The sequence below is a fragment of the Triturus cristatus genome, chromosome 1_1, assembly GCF_964204655.1.
Source record: "Triturus cristatus chromosome 1_1, aTriCri1.1, whole genome shotgun sequence".
In the NCBI taxonomy this organism is placed as follows: Eukaryota; Metazoa; Chordata; class Amphibia; order Caudata; family Salamandridae; genus Triturus; species Triturus cristatus.
The window spans coordinates 659,017,062-659,036,569 of NC_140579.1; the positions used below are offsets into that span (position 1 = coordinate 659,017,062).

General features: G+C 50.2%; 2 protein-coding genes across 3 annotated transcripts in view; both read left to right on the plus strand.

Moving 5' to 3' along the window:
• Positions 1-19,508, plus strand: part of LOC146870805 (uncharacterized) — a 62,164-nt gene that overhangs the window by 13,576 nt on the left and 29,080 nt on the right. The window lies entirely within an intron of this gene.
• The window catches only part of LOC146870806 (uncharacterized), a 48,266-nt gene continuing 35,597 nt past the window's right edge, over positions 6,840-19,508 (plus strand). For both annotated transcript variants that reach the window (XM_085646851.1, XM_085646853.1), the window contains exon 1: positions 6,840-6,908. The gene's annotated coding sequence lies outside the window, so the exon portion shown is untranslated. The remainder of the gene's footprint in view (positions 6,909-19,508) is intronic.

Sequence of the window (19,508 nt, forward strand, 5' to 3'; positions counted from 1 at the left end):
GGGTTCATCCGGGAAGCCGGGGGTAAGAGATCGGACACCCTGCCGAAGTCGGATATATAAGAACGCATCTAGAGGAGTAATCGGGGAGTCCTGAAGCATGTGCTCCAGCGTACGAAATTGGCCATTGTGGTAAAGATCCCCCCATGTGTGAATGCGCACTCGTTCCGCAAATTTGCGGAACACCGTTTCCTGCAGCAGGGGCATTTTGGGGTGGTAGACGAGGGGCAGCAACGAGGAGTAAAGCATAGGAGCATCCAGTATGTTACAGATTCGTTGCCATGCCGCCACAGTGCAGGTAATCGTCGTCCCCGGCAGCTCCCTGCCAGTATGCACATCATAGAGTGCACCGCCAATCGGGATGGGATGAGCCAACCAGTGCTCCGCCGCGACTTGCGGCATATATCGTGGCTGTCACACCCAGAAATATGCATAATGTGCCTGTGCACTGAGATAGTACAATTCAAGGTTGGGTACCCCGAAGCCGCCTTGTGAGTACGGCCGTGTAAGGACTTCCCATTGTATCCGTGAGTGTTTGCCCCCCCACACCAGGCGTATCAGCTCAGACCTCAATGTTTTAAAAAAATATGTACCAGGATAGAAGGGTATATTTAGGAATAAATACAGCAGCTGGGGTAAAATCACCATTTTTATCAGGGATGCACGGCCCGCCATCGAGAGCGGGAGGGAGATCCAACGGGTCACGCAGTCCGCAATACGCATCAGAGTCGTGCCGTAATTGAGACGCATGAGCGCATCCCTGTCTCTCAAGATCGTAATGCCCAAATATCGCACCTCATCCTCGCACCACTTCAGGGGGTAGTCCAGCGGGAATCGGGTTGCGGCGGCCGTCAAGGGGAAGACACAAGACTTACTCCAATTTATTTGGATCCCGGAGAGTCTCCCGAACACTATGAACTCGCGGAGGATCGGATTCAAGTTGACATGCGGCTCTCGGACATACAAAGTGATGTCATCCGCGTATAGGGAGATTAATATGTGTCTCATGTTGCAGCGCAGCGCCTTATCGCTGTGATGCTGTCGCAGTTTAGCCGCTAAGGACTCAACCGCGAGTGCGAAAAGTAAAGGGGACAGAGGGCACCCCTGTCGGGTGCCCCTCGTAACCGAGAAGGCGCTCGACACGCGCCCATTGACGAGCACTTTGGCCATGGGCATGCAATACAGCAACCGAATCCAAGATAGGAAAAGAGGTGGGAACCCCATACGTAACATCACTCCAAACATGTAGTCCCATTCAAGGGAGTCGAAAGCCTTCGTGGCGTCTAGAAATACTGCCGCCAGAGGCAACTCAGGTGCAACATTTTTCGAACACCGAAAAAAGGGTGCGCAAGTTATGGGAGGTTGCGCGCCCGGGCACGAACCCCGATTGGTCAGGGAGAACCAAAGCCTCCATTAATAAGTTTAGCCGGTTGGCAATTAACTTGGCCAGAATTTTGACGTCGCAGTTAAGGAGTGATAATGGACGATAGGAGTCGCACAAGTGAGGCTCCTTGCCAGGTTTCAATATGGAAATGATCAGGGCCTCCCGCATAGACGGCGGGAGGTGCCCAACCTCCAGGGCATCTTCATAAACCTCGCGCAATATGGGGGCCATCTGATCGATATACATTTTATAGAACTCTACCGGTATGCCATCTGTGCCAGTGGCCTTCCCGGATTGAAGCTGCATTATGGCCTCCCGCACCTCATCCAATTGGAATGGGGTGCAGAGGAACTCCCGCTGTCTGTCACTCAGCCATCCGAGCGCTACATCGGCCAAGTAACTATCCAGGTCTAGCTCCCCGACCCTCTGTGTGGTATACAGCCGCTCATAATGTGTGGCAAAGGCATTAAGGATGTTCGTCGTGTCTCTGTACACGTCCACCCCTGGGCCCACCAGTTCCAGCACGAGGGAGGAGTGTCATGGTTTCCGGATAACGTCCACCAGCGCCTTGCCCGGCCGCTCCCCCTCCCCATACCGCCTAGCCATCCAATATTTACCCCGAAAGCGCGCCTCCACCATATACGCAGTGAGCTGTTCTCGAAACTTGAGCTGGGTAGCGCCATCCGGGAACACGGCCATTTGCGTCTCCAGATCTTTCAGGTCCCTATCCAGCCTCCGCAGTGTGCCGGCGATATCCTTGAGCACACCCGCCCCCTTAGATATGCAGTAGCCCCTAAGCGTGACCTTGAAGGCCTCCCAGACGGTCTCTACATGCTCGACGATTCCCTTATTTTGAGCAAAAAAGTCACGCACCTCCTCTCCTAGCCCATCCTGGAAAACCGGGTCCAGCAAGATGGACGCACGCAGCCTCCAGCTATTGCGTGGGGGGCCATAATCCGCCGATGTCAAGGTAAGTCGGACAGGGGCGTGGTCGGAATAGGTACGTGCCAGGTGCTGCACCTGCGCTATAGCGGGCCCCAGGCCACGGGACACGAAGACATAATCCAAGCGTGCCCAGGACGCCGCTTATGCCGCAAAATGCGTACCCTCCTTTGTGTGCGGGTGTAAGTGCCGCCAGGTGTCCAATAACTGATAAGTGCGGAGTATGTCGTGAAGGGCCGCCCTGGCCTGGGTATAATGATGCGAGGCAGGGTTGGATCTATCTACCCCTGGGTCACAGGTGACATTAAAATCCCCTCCCCAGATAACATGATTGGAGCCCACCGCAAATATCTCAGCCCACAAAGCAGGATAAAAGTCAGGGGTGTCCACATTGGGACCATAGCAGCAAGCCAAGGTGACGGAGTCAGAGCCCAGCCGACCCCAGGCTACGCAGTATCGCACCTGCACGTCCCATGCAGCGCCCGCCATCTGAAACGGGGTTCGCTTCTTTATGAGAATAGCGGTGCCCCGAGCGTAGGTGGAGTAGGAGGAAAAAATTCGGTGTTCCGCCCATCTACTGGCGAATGTATTGGGGCTCTGGGGGCCAAGGTGTGTCTCCTGCAGCATAGCGATATGTACCTGATGCCGATCGAGATAGGCCAGTATCTGTCGTTTTTTGCGCGCATCCCCCAACCCCTGAACATTCCAAGTAAGGATGTGCAGTTTGTCCCCTACCCCATCTGACATAAGTAGACACGTTCAATGATAGTCAACAAGGGCTATGCCCACCAACCACAGAGCAGCAACTGGAAGCCCACACAGTACCATAATGTAAGTTGTGCTGCCCTCTCGGGTCTGCCAGCAAGAACAATGCGCAATGGAACTTATCGCAATCTGGTCCCAACTGGTAAGAACATGCAAGTCTGATAAACACCCTGTGAAAACCCTCCCCCCACCCACTGAAGCATCCCCAACTTGCCAGAAGTATGCACCCACCCTCCTATCCCTCCCCAACAATAAACATTACCACAACAAAAAAATAAAATCAGCAATCCCAAAACAAATTCCAGTAAGGCAAGGACCAGCCCGCATGGCCCAGCCCATGCAGTCTGCCGCCACAGGGGGCTACCCATGGGGGGGTCGCTTAGGCGACTGCACTCTCCCTCCCTGCTCCGCCAGGCCAACGAGCATGGTAAGGCCCAGACACAGGCGGAGCCGAGAGTGCCCAGCTTGTAAAACGCTATTCTTCAGAGCAAGCAGGTTGGTGAACAGTACACAATCCATCCGACAAATATCCACCCCTCCCTTCAACCCTAGCCACCACTCTGTCCATAATCTAGTTCAAGTCAAATAAGCCCAAAGACAGAAAATGCAGCAAGCAGTGAGATAAAGGAAGCGATACTATAGCTACTGTGTGCCAGCGTCCGCTCCCAATGGTGAGGTGGGCCGCACCGCTGTGTCAGTGTCTGTTCCGCGGCCAGTTCGCTTCAGGTGCTTAAGAAAGTCCTCCACATGCTGCGGCGACGTAAAGAACCGCTGCTGACCCTGATGAGTTACTCGAAGGCGTGCAGGGTACAACAACGCATAGTCTATCTGAGCCTGCCGCAGTTTGGACTTTACCGCCGTGAACTTGCAACGTTCCTCCTGGACCAGCGGAGTGAAGTCCGGGTAAACTGTAAACGCGTTGCCATCGTATGTCAGTTGTTTTTTGCTTCTCGCTATCCGCAAAGTAGCATCCCGGTCTCGATAATTTAAGAGTCGCGCTATGATGGGGCGAGGCGCGCTCCCGGGAGGCGGCCGCGGGCCAAGTGCACGGTGCGCCCTCTCGACAATGAATTGCCCCGAAAGAGCATCCGCTCCGATAGAGGTCATCAGCATCTTCTCTATATAGTCCTCCATCCTCCCCGTATTGGTGGATTCTGGAATACCCACGACGCGGATATTGTTGCGCCGGCTACGCGCCTCCAAATCCTCATTCTTCGCAGCCACCAGCCTCAACAGCTTCTCCATGCGATTGACCTGCGTGGTTACCCGAGCAGAGGTGTCCTCAGTGTCCGAGATGCGTCTCTCAGCCTCTTTGAGCTGATCTTCATGGCCGTCCAGCTTGTGCGTGATAGCATCTATGCGCAACGACATCCCGTCCATCTTGTCCGCTATAGTAGCGAATCCCTGTCGAACCTCCAGCAGTATGCTCTGAACATCAGCAGCCGTTGCCGGCCCTGCACTCCGAGGCCCCCCCTCCGCGTCCAGCTCCTGTTCTTCCTGCGAGGCGCGCATGCCTTCCTTGGGCGCCACAAAAGTCAGCTTGGGCTGTCTGGCATCCGTATTCCCGATGTCGCTACCCCGATGTCGCTGTCTCGTCCAGGCCGTTCTAGCCCCCTACGTGTCCGTACTCGGGGGGCGCCGCGCAGTCCACAAATAAAAACACGCCCAAGAACACCCAGGAGGGGGGTCACCGCAGGCCCGCCACAGCTCGCGGCGCCCGGCTCTAGTCCTCCAGGGCCACTCAAAGTAAAAAGCTCAGGGGCTTTATGGAGAGCACAGCGGCATCGCAGGGGGGCACGGTGCAGCCGCCGTCACAACGCTCCACGGGCAGCCTTCCGCCTCTCCCGCGTCTCGGAGGGATCCAGGGCCCAACTCGCTCCAGTGCCAGGCAGTGTTGTAGGCAGTCCAGCCACTCTCCGCCCCGGCGGGCCGCAGCAGCCACCCAGCTCCTCAGCACGTCCCGCCGCTCCCCCCGCAGGAGGCTCTCCTCTCGCCAGCACTCCGCCGCAGGGCTCCTCTCCCCTCCGCCACTGCTGCCAGTCCCCCAACGAGGGGCGGGCAACGTCAGCACAGCTAAGGAGCAGGCCGGTAGCGCCCCCCCAGCCAGCACTCACCAAAAGCCGGGGGGGAGCCACCGCCGTCGCCGCGGCACCCGGGTCTCGCCTCCAGGATCCAGGGGCCGCTCTGCAGCGTCCAAGTCCGCACGTCCAAGGCAGCAGGGTCCCGTCAGCTCGAGTCGTCCCCTCCGCTGCCGTAGGTCGCACCACCGTAACTTCCAATCTCGGTCCAGGGTCCCAGCAGGCAGCAACACAGCGCGCGCCGCACCAGGAGGCAGGGGGGGCAGGTCCGCCCGCGGCAGTCCCGGCTCCCGACTCGTATGCTCAGGCCCAGGCACCTCGTGTGCAGCACCGGTCTCGCGTAGTCTCGCAGGCCGGGAGAGGCCTCCGCAGCTCTTCACTCTCCCGTCCGGTTCAAAGTTCGCTGCAGGATAACTCGGGCAGTACAGCTCCAATTAAGACGCCTTCTTCGCCGGAGCCGCAGCAGCAGAGGCGCACCCCACTGACATCTTTCTATCTCGTTACTTCACTCCAAGAAGGATAATTAGGCGGAGAAATGCGCTGGGCTGCAGGAGCCTCACAGTAGTGCGGCCATTCTGCTCGTGCGCCACCTAGCACCCCCTATAGAGGTGCATACTTTATGGTCAGTAGGAGATGCTCAGTCAGGGTCATGTGTCACCAAGGCAGGTTTACCCCTTTTTAGGTCTCGGCTAGCGAAGGCTGCGCTTGGCCAGTCTCGCTCGCGAGATTTAATGACTTGGAGAAGAGGGGCTTGAACCCGCCTCTCTTCTCTCCTCTTCTCCATTGGCTGGCCTCTTAAATGCTGGTCAGCCATTGGAGAAGAGGCTTGTCTCTCCAAACAAGCCCCGTCTTTTTGCGATTCAGGGGCGTGTTTTTTTCGATTCTTTCTCTGGGCGTGTTTGAGAAAGAAAAACACGCCCCCCAATCCCAAAACGCCGCCGCCCAAGGTCTGGTTCCTGCCGCCGGTCTACATGGCGCACTGCATCCGCCTGGCGCTGCTGCGCTTCCATATCAAGGTAAGACGAACCGCGACCTGCCTGCTCTCCATGGCACCCCGTGTGCAAGCGAATCCTGCCCCTGGAAGATATGGTGCCTTTGCGATTCGGGGGCGTGTTTTTTCGATTCTTTCTCTGGGCGTGTTTGAGAAAGAAAAACACGCCCCCGAATCCCAAAACGCTGCCGCCCAAGGTCTGGTTCCTACCGCCGGTCTGCATGGTGCACTGCATCCGCCTGGCGCTGCTGCGCTTCCACATCAAGGTAAGAGGAACCGCGGCCTGCCTGCTCTCCATGGCACCCCGTGTGCAAGCGAATCCTGCCCCTGCAAGATATGGTGCCTTTTGCGATTCAGGGGCGTGTTTTTTCGATTCTTTCTCTGGGCGTGTTTGAGAAAGAAAAACACGCCCCCGAATCCCAAAACGCCGCCGCCCAAGGTCTGGTTCCTGCCGCCGGTCTGCATGGTGCACTGCATCCGCCTGGCGCTGCTGCGCTTCCACATCAAGGTAAGAGGAACCGTGGCCTGCCTGCTCTCCATGGCACCCCGTGTGCAAGCGAATCCTGCCCCTGCAAGATATGGTGCCTTTTGCGATTCAGGGGCGTGTTTTTTTCGATTCTTTCTCTGGGCGTGTTTGAGAAAGAAAAACACGCCCCCGAATCCCAAAACGCCGCCGCCCAAGGTCTGGTTCCTGCCGCCGGTCTGCATGGCGCACTGCATCCGCCTGGCGCTGCTGCGCTTCCACATCAAGGTAAGAGGAACCGCGGCCTGCCTGCCTTCCATGGCACCCCGTGTGCAAGCGAATCCTGCCCCGGCTGCAAGATATGGTGTCAACTCATGCTGCACCCCACACTGCCCGGCGCTGAAAATCCCTGCCCCGATGTGGGGGAACGCCCAATGGATCCCAAGCAGCCAGTCCCCATGCCCCTCCTGCCACCCCCACTCACGTGCCCCGTCTCCCTCCAACCCGCCTCCAACACTGAAGTGCCTTCCATGCTAGCACCGATCGAACAAACAAGAACTGCACATTTCAGTGAGCGAGGGGAGGGAGGGAAATCACGCAGACCCAACCTCCCGCGGTGTTTCTTTTTCCCTAAAATCAGCTAGCTGCTTGGCATTCACAGTGAGCATCCAGTCCTCTCACAGCTGAAAAAAACATTCAATCAGCAACAAACACTGCTCTGAAGGGGATCTCCGGCTGCCGGAGCTTGGGAAACTCCTTCAGAAAAGGATATTGAAGCATGAAATGTGCTGTCGAACGAGCATTTTTTTAAATAGCTTTAACTTGTAAAACCAGTTCACTTGGATGCCTCCGCCGTGCGACATGCAGGAGCTGGGTGTAGACCATTTGCATTTTGATGAATTCAAGCAGGCGTCACCCGAGTCATATGGAAATGACAGTCACAACAGGGCTAGACTGCCTTTATACACCTGCATGCTGGACTGAGCTCAGTCTGAGCCGAGGGGGCTTTCATTCTCAGTATGCAACTGCAAGCACCAGGAGCAGTGGATTAAAAGAGCCCAGATAGAACAGACAAGCATTAGGCTCATCCAATAGGCCTCGTCATTTGTACCATTCCCTAGTGACTTTGGCAATGGCTTTTACGGGTGTTTTAGAGCATCGGCAAGATGCTGTACAGCATGACCAAAGGTAAAACAAAAAAGCTGAAAATAAGGGTGATGACAGAGCAGCCGCATCACTTCGTATGCGCGTACATGCGTGGAGACGTTGACAACATCAAAATCCCACGTGCTTCATACAGATGCTTGCCAACAAAATGACTATGTGGAGTTTTTCTTATATACCAAATCGAGATGGATACGCAAATCACACAAAAAAAAAAAATATGGAGGGTTTGTGTAGAAGAATCCGAGCCAAAGCTTGGTTTCGAATTCCGAGTTCCGTTTAAAAGCTTACGTTTTGAAAAACCTTCAAGCACAAACATTTGCTTTGGAACCTGGAGTGAGGATTAAGCAGGTGCCCAGCTTGGTACAGGTCCTTGAAGAGAAAAGGCTGGTGCAAAACACCATCGGCCTCCTGAACGGTAATGAGACAGTAGGTCTTGTGATCTCATACAAATGTGCATGTTGTGATGCTACTCATTAGTAGATCAGCCGTATCGCAAAAATGGAGCCTATTTTTCAAAGTAGTCGGTGTGCATTAAGGAAGGCCCCTAATCCGAATACATAAAAGGTCACACGACTGTAAGGTGGAGGTTTAAATCAAGCAGCCCTGGATTAAGTGTTTGTGTTTGGGATTCGGCGCCTCTTTGGCACCTCTGAGAAGTTCCCCTTACTCCAGATTATTCCCTGGAAGTGGCATCCACCACCTGCAGCACAGTCTTTACAATTGGCCCAAGATAGCTGAGCCCTGATGGGCCCAAACGTACCATGAATGATCATGTGACAAAGGCTCGGCCTTCTATGCACTTGCCTGGGCATCCTCATCCAGATACACCCTGATTAGTTACAGACAAGTTTTTAACAATTCTCCTGTTTGACAATGTTTGAGCATGATGGGCCCCTTCCAGAGCCCCTGCATCGCCACTGACTATTGCTGGAAGAATTAGCACATTACACAATACCAAGCCCTGGATGCTGAAACCCCGAAATCAGTAGTCTCCCGCTCCAGTGTGGGTGGCTCTGTGTGTGTGTGGGTGGCTTTGTGTGTGTGGCTCTGTGTGTGGGTGCAAATGCAATAGGTCTCGCATTTGAGAGAGATTCAGCTATTGACATTGTAAATAACAATGCCGATTCTTTAAATGTTTTAACCCCTTCTGTTCCCATGACGAGATGGTCTCGTCATGGAGCACAGTCGCGCTGTGCCCATGACGAGACCATCTCGTCATGGGACCCACCCTTGGGGGAAGCGCTGGTGCTCCCCCGTGATTCGTCGATTATTTATTTATTTATGTATTTATTTATTTATTTTTTACTGGGGAGGCAGGGGAAGACCTTCCCCTGCCTCCCCCCGCCCGCGTCATCAATGACGTCAGCGCGCTTCGCGCGCTGACGTCACCGGAGGCTTCCCCTTTGCTCTCCGAGGCGCAGGAAGCCATTTGCTTCCTGCGCGTCGGAGAGTAAAGGTCAGTTTTGGGGCAGGGGAGGGAGGATTATTGCATCGGTGGGTTAGGTAGGGTGGGGGCACAATGTTGGGGGGTAGAAATGTTTTTATTTAGGCTCCGCTTTGTTCGTGCGCTTGGATCGTCCAATTGCAGTTGCTTGTATGTGAAATGGATCCAAAAAATAAACGCACGCTTTCGAGAGATGCCCTTTTTCTCTCGTTTTCTCTATGAGGGGTGCTGCTAGCGTGGGATGGGGAGTGGGGGGCGAAATAAAGTAAGCCATAGGGGTTGCAAAGTGGCCAGATTGATTTTATTTGCATCCAAATACACCAGCATCACATAGTTTGCCAGTGAAGTGCTACTTTCGTTTTCTCGTCTTCCTTTGAACAGCATTGTTGTTCCCGGGGGGCAAAATAAAGTTAGACAGAGGGGTTGCAAAGTGGCCAGATTGATTTCATTTACATCTTGTGATCGGTGGGCGCTGGTAGCGTAGGGGGGTGGGGGGTGAAACGAAATAAGTCAGAGGGGTTGCAAAGTGCCCTGATTTTTTTTTTTAGTATACAAATACACCAGCATCACAGAGTTTGCCAGTGAAGTGCTACTTTCGTTTTCTCGTCTAACTTTGAACAGCATTGTTGTTCCCAGGTGGGGCGAAATAAAGTAAGACAGAGGGGTTGCAAAGTGGCCAGATTGATTTTATTTGCATCCAAGTACACCAGCATCAGAGTTTGCCAGTGAAGTGGTACTTTCGTTTTCTCGTCTAACTTTGAACAGCATTGTTGTTCCCGGGGGGGGCGAAATAAAGTAAGACAGAGGGGTTGCAAAGTGGCCAGATTGATTTTATTTGCATCCAAGTACACCAGCATCAGAGTTTGCCAGTGAAGTGCTACTTTCGTTTTCTCGTCTTCCTTTGAACAGTATTGTTGTTCCCAGGGGGGGGCGAAATAAAGTAAGACAGAGGGGTTGCAAAGTGGCCAGATTGATTTTATTTGCATCCAAGTACACCAGCATCAGAGTTTGCCAGTGAAGTGCTACTTTAGTTTTCTCGTCTTCCTTTGAACAGTATTGTTGTTCCCAGGGGGGGGCAAATAAAGTAAGACAGAGGGGTTGCAAAGTGGCCAGATTGATTTTATTTGCATCCAAGTACACCAGCATCAGAGTTTGCCAGTGCAGTGCGACTTTCGTTTTCTCGTCTAACTTTGAGCAGCATTGTTGTTCCCAGGGGGGGGCGAAATAAAGTAAGACAGAGGGGTTGCAAAGTGGCCAGATTGATTTTATTTGCATCCAAGTACACCAGCATCAGAGTTTGCCAGTGAAGTGCTACTTTCGTTTTCTCGTCTTCCTTTGAACAGTATTGTTGTTCCCGGGGGGACTAAATAAAGTAAGACAGAGGGGTTGCAAAGTGGCCAGATTGATTTTATTAGCATCCAAGTATACCAGAATCAGAGTTTGCCAGTGAAGTGCTACTTTCGTTTTCTCGTCTAACTTTGAACAGCATTGTTGTACCAAGGGGGGGCGAAAGAAAGTAAGACAGAGGGGTTGCAAAGTGGCCAGATTGATTTTATTTGCATCCAAGTACACCAGCATCAGTTTGCCAGTGAAGTGCTACTTTCGTTTTCTCGTCTTCCTTTGAACAGTATTGTTGTTCCCAGGGGGGGCGAAATAAAGTAAGACAGAGGGGTTGCAAAGTGGCCAGATTGATTTTATTTGCATCCAAGTACACCAGCCTCAGAGTGTGCCAGTGAAGTGGTACTTTCGTTTTCTCGTCTAACTTTGAACAGCATTGTTGTTCCCAGGGGGGGCGAAATAAAGTAAGACAGAGGGGTTGCAAAGTGGCCAGATTGATTTTATTTGCATCCAAGTACACCAGCATCAGAGTTTGCCAGTGAAGTGCTACTTTCGTTTTCTCGTCTTCCTTTGAACAGTATTGTTGTTCCCAGGGGGGGCAAAACAAAGTAAGACAGAGGGGTTGCAAAGTGGCCAGATTGATATCATTTGCATCCAAGTACACCAGCATCAGAGTTTGCCAGTGAAGTGCTACTTTCGTTTTCTCATCTTCCTTTGAACAGTATTGTTGTTCCCAGGGGGGGCGAAATAAAGTAAGACAGAGGGGTTGCAAAGTGGCCAGATTGATTTTATTTGCATCCAAGTACACCAGCATCAGAGTTTGCCAGTGAAGTGCTACTTTCGTTTTCTCGTCTTCCTTTGAACAGTATTGTTGTTCCCAGGGGGGGCGAAATAAAGTAAGACAGAGGGGTTGCAAAGTGGCCAGATTGATTTTATTTGCATCCAAGTACACCAGCATCTGAGTTTGCCAGTGAAGTGCTTCTTTCGTTTTCTCGTCTAACTTTGAACAGCATTGTTGTTCCCAGGGGGGGCAAAATAAAGTAAGACAGAGGGGTTGCAAAGTGGCCAGATTGATATCATTTGCATCCAAGTACACCAGCATCAGAGTTTGCCAGTGTAGTGCTACTTTTGTTTTCTCGTCTTCCTTTGAACAGCATTGTTGTTTCCAGGGTGGGAGAGTGTACCATTTCTGGAGGTACTGCAATACCTGGTTGATGGGTGAATTGGAAAACACAATGTGCACCATGGTTCTGTGTTTATGGATGTGGTCTACCATACTGCTTATGTTTTGTAAGGATGTAAGCAATGGACAGTGAAACGGTTCCCTTCAGGGCCCTCTAGTCATGTCCATAACTTTTCCGGTGAAACCACTCCCTGATTTCTGAATAGTTAGTGAGAGATCGTTTAGGTAACCATGTTGTTTCTGCTTACATTTCACATGCTTTGCATTCCCTAGGAGTGTTTTTTGTTTTTTTAGGCAGCGTATTACTCTTATCAAGTGCATAATTTGAATTGAGCCACATCCAAGTGTTTATAGCGGGCACAATTAGGTTATAGCTGAAGGCAGTGCGAGTTTCTCTCAGTGGGCAAGTATGGCGTTCAGTGGGGATGTGGCACTATGGCCGGAGCTGTTGAATTTGGAAATGGGGAACCGGGTTCAGCATTCATGACCAGTCCACCACACCACTGTACTTTCCCATGCTAGAACGTAGAAGGCCCCACTAGACCTTAGAAGGCTTGATGTCTTAGCACAAGCAGGTGTACTGTAGTGGTGTCAACTTACAAAAGAGTACAAAGTACAAGTAGAGGTATAAAAGTGCAATAAATGGCAGACACGCAAAACACAGGAACACACTGGGTAGGCACTTCTACGGGCATGGAGAACAGAATTTTCTATAATGTAAAGACTTCCTTCACACAATAGAGAGGGTGTGAATTAAGTTTGGAAGTGTCTTTGCAGGAGGAGAACTTTGAGGTTAGTTTTGAAGGACTGGGAAGAGGGAGGGGGTGGTCCGGAGCTGAGGCTCAGTTCCAGATTCTCGCCACGTTGCTTGTAAAGGATTGGGCCATCGATCTTTCCTTTTTGAAAGTGGGAGGTTCAAGCAATACATTTTGCGCAGTACGTGATGGTCTAGAGCATTATATGCATAGGTTACAATAAAGTTTTTTTTCTTCTTTTTATTCTAATCTAAAGCTTTTCGACGGTGGCTGTTCTGCAGTTTTGTGTAGTTGCATTGTGTTGGTAAGAAATTTGTTGTTGTTGTATTTACACCAAATGAGTAATAATATAATGTCTGAATGAATTTTTTTGTAAGTGATGTCATAATGGCTGCATATTTAGTTAGTGGTTTGAGCATGAAATTCTTTGCGATGTGTTTTGCATAGTCTTATGTGTAATTGCTTTTCTCTTTCTTTTTTAGTGGGATATTGTTGATCCATACTGTGTCTGTACAGAGTTGCCTCTGGCAAGTGAGTTGTATTGTTTTGGAGTATATTTGAGTTTTTGATAAAGGTGCTTTTTGTTTATTACTTATTTTACAAAGAGTTTGTTGTTGTTGACTTGTTTGACAAGTTACCTTTATTAGTAAGCAATATGGCTAGCCGTAGAATGACTGCTCAACAGGTGGTCGGTATGCTTCTTGAATCTTCCTCTGAGCATGATTATGAGACTGACAGTGCGTCTGAGGGAGAGGAGAGAGGGGAAGATTCTGGCAGTGAGTTTTCACTCAACATGGAATCCTCGGATGATGAAGGTACTCTCAGTGCAGATGAAGGTACTCTTGGTGTGGATGAAGCAACTCTCAGTGCGGATGAAGTGCCTGTCTTAGAGGAGGAAACTGCTGTGCCAATGGTGCAAGAGGCATCTGGATTGCAGTCTGAGGCTGCTAGGCTTCCTACTGGAAGTGCTGGACTTTGGGTTGATCCAAACATGGTGCAGCCGGTGTTGCCTGCCTTTAGCGGTGATACAGGGTGTACAGTGAATTGTGAAAACTTTTTGCCTATACAGTTTTTTCAGTTGTTTATGGATGATGTATTTTTGGGTGAGATTGTTGAGCAGACAAATTTGTATGCTGAACAGTTTTTGAGGAACAACAGAGACAAACTTAGGCCCCAGTCTAGAGCTACCCGGTGGACTCCCACATATCTGGAAGAGATTAAGAAGTTTTTGGGTTTGACTTTATTGATGGGTGTGGTAAGAAAGCCAACCTTGGCTTCATATTGGTCTACTAGCCCCTTGTTGGCAACTGCCATATTTCCTGCAGTTATGACTCGTAATCGATATTTACTTTTGCTACGTATGCTGCATTTTGTTGATAATTCTATGGTGTTGCCACGAGATCACCCTGACTGTGACAGTCTTTTTAAGATTCGGCCCGTTCTTGATCACGTTGTGGATCGATTTTCTGAGATCTATACTGCAGGGAAAGAAATATCTATTGATGAGTCTTTGGTCTTGTTCAAGGGCCGTTTGGTTTTTAGGCAGTACATCCCTAGCAAGAGGGCACGCTATGGAATTAAGCTGTATATGTTGTCTGAGAGTAGGACAGGATATGTTTTTAATTTTCGTGTGTACACTGGTAGAGATTCTGCTATTGACCCCCCAGGTTGTCCGTCCACTTTTGGAGTTGCAGAGAAAATTGTGTGGGATCTTGCTAGGAGACTGTTTAACAGAGGCCACCATTTATACCTTGATAACTTCTATACTGCTGTGCAATTATTTAAGGAATTGTATAAAGTGGACACTTTTGCATGTGGCACAATCTGCTCTAACCGTAAAGCTTATCCGAAAGAGCTTGTTTGCAAAAAACTTCCGAGGGGGCAGTGCAGTTCCTTGCGTAGTGATGAACTACTAGCTGTAAAATTTGTGGACAGGAGGGATGTGTACATGCTGACTACCATCCATGATGAGAGTACTTCACCTGTGGCTGTTTGGGGTCAGGTTGCTGAAGTGCACAAACCTGTGTGCATTCTAGACTACAATAAGCACATGGGTGGTGTTGACAGAGTAGATCAGAGGTTGGAACCTTACTCTGCTATTCGGAAGGCTTATGTTTGGTATAAGAAGTTGTCCATCCATTTCTTCGAATTAGCAATGTTCAATGCTTTTATTGTGTTCAAGGAGTGTTCTCCTGCGTCAAAGTTGACATTTCTTCAGTTTCAGCACTCTGTGATTGCTAGCCTTGTTGTTGTGGAACAGGCAAGTGTTCCTAGATTTGGAGTGGTGGAGGATGTGGTTCGATTGAAAGATCGCCACTTTCCTGATTTCATCCCTCCCACACCGGCAAAAGATTTTCCCACTAGGAGATGCAGAGTCTGTTTGCGAAGAGGTACGCGGAAGGAGATTCGTATGTATTGCCCCGACTGTCCATCTAAACCTGGGCTGTGTGTCCCTGCTTGTTTTAGAGCGTACCATACGCAAAAGAATTTTTGGGAGCATTCATGAGTGGTAAAGTTAACTGATTGGTTTGTATTCTTTGAAAAATTTGATTCTGTTTCAAGGTTGCCGTTAGTGCAATGTGTTTAGTTTCTGATTTTGTGTTTGTAGATTTGTATCTATTTGTGATTTGTTTGTGTTTTTATGTTTGTCTAAAAAAATCCTAAATGTGTTGGCAGTGTGTGTGGACTGGCAATTCTTTGGCGGTGTACGTGGAATGGTGCTTGGCTGGCGGTGTGCATGGACTGGTGCTTGGCTGGTGGTGTGCGTGGACTGGTGCTTGGCTGGCGGTGTGCGTGGACTGGTGCTTGGCTGGCGGTGTGCGTGGACTGGTGCTTGGCTGGCGGTGTGCGTGGACTGGCGATTGGATGGTGGTGTGCCTGGACTGGCGCTTGGCTAGCGGTGTGCATGGACTGGTGTTCGGCTAGCGGTGTGCGTGGACTGGCGCTCAGCTGGCTGTGTGTGAGTAGTGACTTGCTGCTGGTCACTACACACACTGCTAGCTGAGTGCCACTCAACGCAATCCATCTGCTTGTGTAGTTGCTGTGTCAGGAATGTGGGTGTGTGAAAGTGATGAGCCCTTGAATGGCGCTGTGTGCTGGTGTGAGTTTTGTTATGTGATGGGCCCGCGGCTGGCGGTGTGAATGGTTTTGTATGTCTCACGCGTATGAAAGGTGTATGAATGGCCTGTAAAGAGGTTGGTGCCTTGTCGTGGCTTTACAGCTCACGAGCTGTGAGTCAATGGTTCAGTTTCTCGCCCTTTCAGTTATTAACAGTGCATTTCATTTTTGTGAAATCACTTGCTAATACAATTGTATATTCTGAACCATCACTCACCCTCGTGCCAAATCCAACCAGTATGTGTGTGTGCTTGAGGATTAGATGACTGTGCAGTAATATTTGCCTTTCTGAAGCAGGGTGTACCTTGTCCCTTTTGTGAATTTTGTAATGTGTTGTTTTTGTGCCTGGTGGTGCGAATGGTCTTGTGTGTATCACGTATGAAAGGTGTGTGAATGGCCTGTAAAGCGGTTGGTGCCTTGCCGTGGCTTTACAGCTCACAAGCTGCGAGTCATTGGTTCAGTTTTTTCTCCATTGAATTATTGACAGTGCATTTCATTTTTGTGAAATCTCTTGTTAATAAAATTTAATATACTGAACCATCACTTGCCCTCGTGCCAAATCCAACCAGTATGTGTGTGCGTTTGAGGAATAGGTGGCTGTGCAGGATTCTTTGTCTTTTAGTTTCTCTGCCAAGGTGTATGTTCCATGTAAAAATAACCCACCAACTGTAGATATTGTCGTAAACCCATGGGAGTTCATTGTGATGTCTCTCTTGTGAATTACAAAAAGGTTTTTTATCCTCAATGTCCTGCAAACCTCAAAATATCTGTCACATTGTCCATGCAATATTTTGCCGAAATTCTCACGTTGTATAAACAATGTCAAAACGTTCTGGTTTTGCAAGGGGGTCAACGGTCTTTTTGGCCCGTGCTCGGCGGCCATCTAGGGAAACCTACCAAACCCATACATTTCTGAAAACTAGATACCCGGGGGCTTCCAGGGAGGTATGGCTTGCGTGGATCCCCCAACGTTTCCTTACCCAGAATCCCCTGCAAACCTCAATTTTAGCTGAAAAAATCACTTTTTTCACACTTTATTATTTCAGCTAAAATTGAGGTTTGCAGGGGATTCTGGGTAAGGAAACGTTGGGGGATCCACGCAAGCCATACCTCCCTGGAAGCCCCCGGGTGTCTAGTTTTCAGAAATGTATGGGTTTGGTAGGTTTCCCTAGATGGCCGCCGTGCACCGGGCCAAAAACCCAAGAGACCCCCCCTTGCAAAACCAGGTGGTTTTGAGATAGGCAATGTTGATGTCGCATCACTACGTTTTGGGCCCTTGCCTGTCGCGGGTACTTGGGCCTCCCACACAAGTGAGGCACCATTTTTACCGGGAGACCCAGGGGAACGCTGGGAGGTGGGAAATTTGAGTGAGCCCGGTGATGCCACAACTTTCCCACACAAAAAAGTGTGAAAAAAGTGATTTTTTTTCAGCTAAAATTGAGGTTTGCAGGGGATTCTGGGTAAGGAAACGTTGGGGGATCCACGCAAGCCATACCTCCCTGGAAGCCCCCGGGTGTCTAGTTTTCAGAAATGTATGGGTTTGGTAGGTTTCCCTAGATGGCCGCCGTGCACCGGGCCAAAAACCCAAGAGACCCCCCTTGCAAAACCAGGTGGTTTTGAGATAGGCAATGTTGATGTCGCATCACTACGTTTTGGGCCCTTGCCTGTCGCGGGTACTTGGGCCTCTCACACAAGTGAGGCACCATTTTTACTGGGAGACCCAGGGAAACGATGGGAGGTGGGAAATTTGAGTGAGCCCGGTGATGCCACAACTTTCCCACACAAAAAAGTGTGAAAAAAGTGATTTTTTCAGCTAAAAGTGAGGTTTGCAGGGGATTCTGGGTAAGGAAACGTTGGGGGATCCACACAAGCCATACCTCCCTGGAAGCCCCCGGGTGTCTAGTTTTCAGAAATGTATCGGTTTGGTAGGTTTCCCTAGATGGCCGCCGTGCACCGGGCCAAAAACCCAAGAGACCCCCCTTGCAAAACCAGGTGGTTTTGAGATAGGCAATTTTGATGTCACCTCACTATGTTTTGCGCCGTTTCCTGTCGCGGGCACTAGGCCGACCCACACAAGTGAGGTACCGTTTTTCTCGTAAGACTTTGGGGAATGCGGGGTGGGTGGAAATTTGTGGATCCACGCAGATTCCGGAACTTTCCACGACAGAAATGTGGGGAAAATGTGTTTTTTTGGAAATTTTTTTAGTTTTGCAAGGGATTCTGGATAACAGACCCTGGTGGGAGGCAGTCAAGTCACCCCATCCTGGATTCCCCTGGGTGTCTAGTTTTCAGAAATGTATAGGTTTGCTAGGTTTCCCAAGGTGCCCGCAGAGCTAGGGTTCAAAAACTACAGCTAGTCATTTTTCCAAAAAAGGGTCATTTTTCACTGCGAAATTGAGGTGTGACCAGGTTGCGTTTTGTGCCATTTCCTGTCGCGGGCACTAGGCTGACCCACACAAGTGAGGTACCGTTTTTCTCGTAAGACTTTGGGGAACGCGGGGTGGGTGGAAATTTGTGGATCCACGCAGATTCTGGAACTTTCCACGACAGAAATGTGGGGAAAATGTGTTTTTTTTGACAATTTTTTAGGTTTGCAAGGGATTCTAGGTAACAGACCCTGGTGGGAGGCAGTCAAGTCACCCCATCCTGGATTCCCCTGGGTGTCTAGGTTTCAAAAATGTATAGGTTTGCTAGGTTTCCCAAGGTGCCCGCAGAGCTAGGGTTCAAAAACTACAGCTAATCATTTTTCCAAAAAAGGGTCATTTTTCACTGCGAAATTGAGGTGTGACCAGGTTGCGTTTTGCGCCGTTTCCTGTCGCGGGCACTAGGCCGATCCACACAAGTGAGGTACCGTTTTTCTCGTAAGACTTTGGGGAACTCGGGGTGGGTGGAAATTTGTGGATCCACGTAGATTCCGGAACTTTCCACGACAGAAATGTGGGGAAAATGTGGTTTTTTTGAAAAATTTTTAGGTTTGCAAGGGATTCTGGGTAACAGACCCTGGTGGGAGGCAGTCAAGTCACCCCATGCTGGATTCCCCTGGGTGTCTAGTTTACAAAAATGTATAGGTTTGCTAGGTTTCCCAAGGTGCCCGCAGAGCTAGGGTTCAAAAACTACAGCTAGTCATTTTTCCAAAAAAGGGTCATTTTTCACTGCGAAATTGAGGTGTGACCAGGTTGCGTTTTGCGCCGTTTCCTGTCGCGGGCACTAGGCCGACCCACACAAGTGAGGTACCGTTTTTCTCGTAAGACTTTGGGGAACGCGGGGTGGGTGGAAATTTGTGGATCCACGCAGATTCCGGAACTTTCCACGACAGAAATGTGGGGAAAATGTGTTTTTTTGGACAATTTTTTAGGTTTGCAAGGGATTCTGGGTAACAGACCCTGGTGGGAGGCAGTCATGTCACCCCATCCTGGATTCCCCTGGGTGTCTAGTTTTCAAAAATGTATAGGTTTGCTAGGTTTCCCAAGGTGCCCGCAGAGCTAGGGTTCAAAAACTACAGCTAGTCATTTTTCCAAAAAAGGGTCATTTTTCACTGCGAAATTGAGGTGTGACCAGGTTGCGTTTTGCGCCGTTTCCTGTCGCGGGCACTTGGTCGACCCACACAAGTGAGGTACCGTTTTTCTCGTAAGACTCTGGGGAACGCGGGGTGGGTGGAAATTTGTGGATCCGCGCAGATTCCGGAACTTTCCACGACAGAAATGTGGGGAAAATGTGTTTTTTTGGACAATTTTTTAGGTTTGCAAGGGATTCTGGGTAACGGACCCTGGTGGGAGGCAGTCAAGTCACCCCATCCTGGATTCCCCTGGGTGTCTAGTTTTCAAAAATGTATAGGTTTGCTAGGTTTCCCAAGGTGCCCGCAGAGCTAGGGTTCAAAAACTACA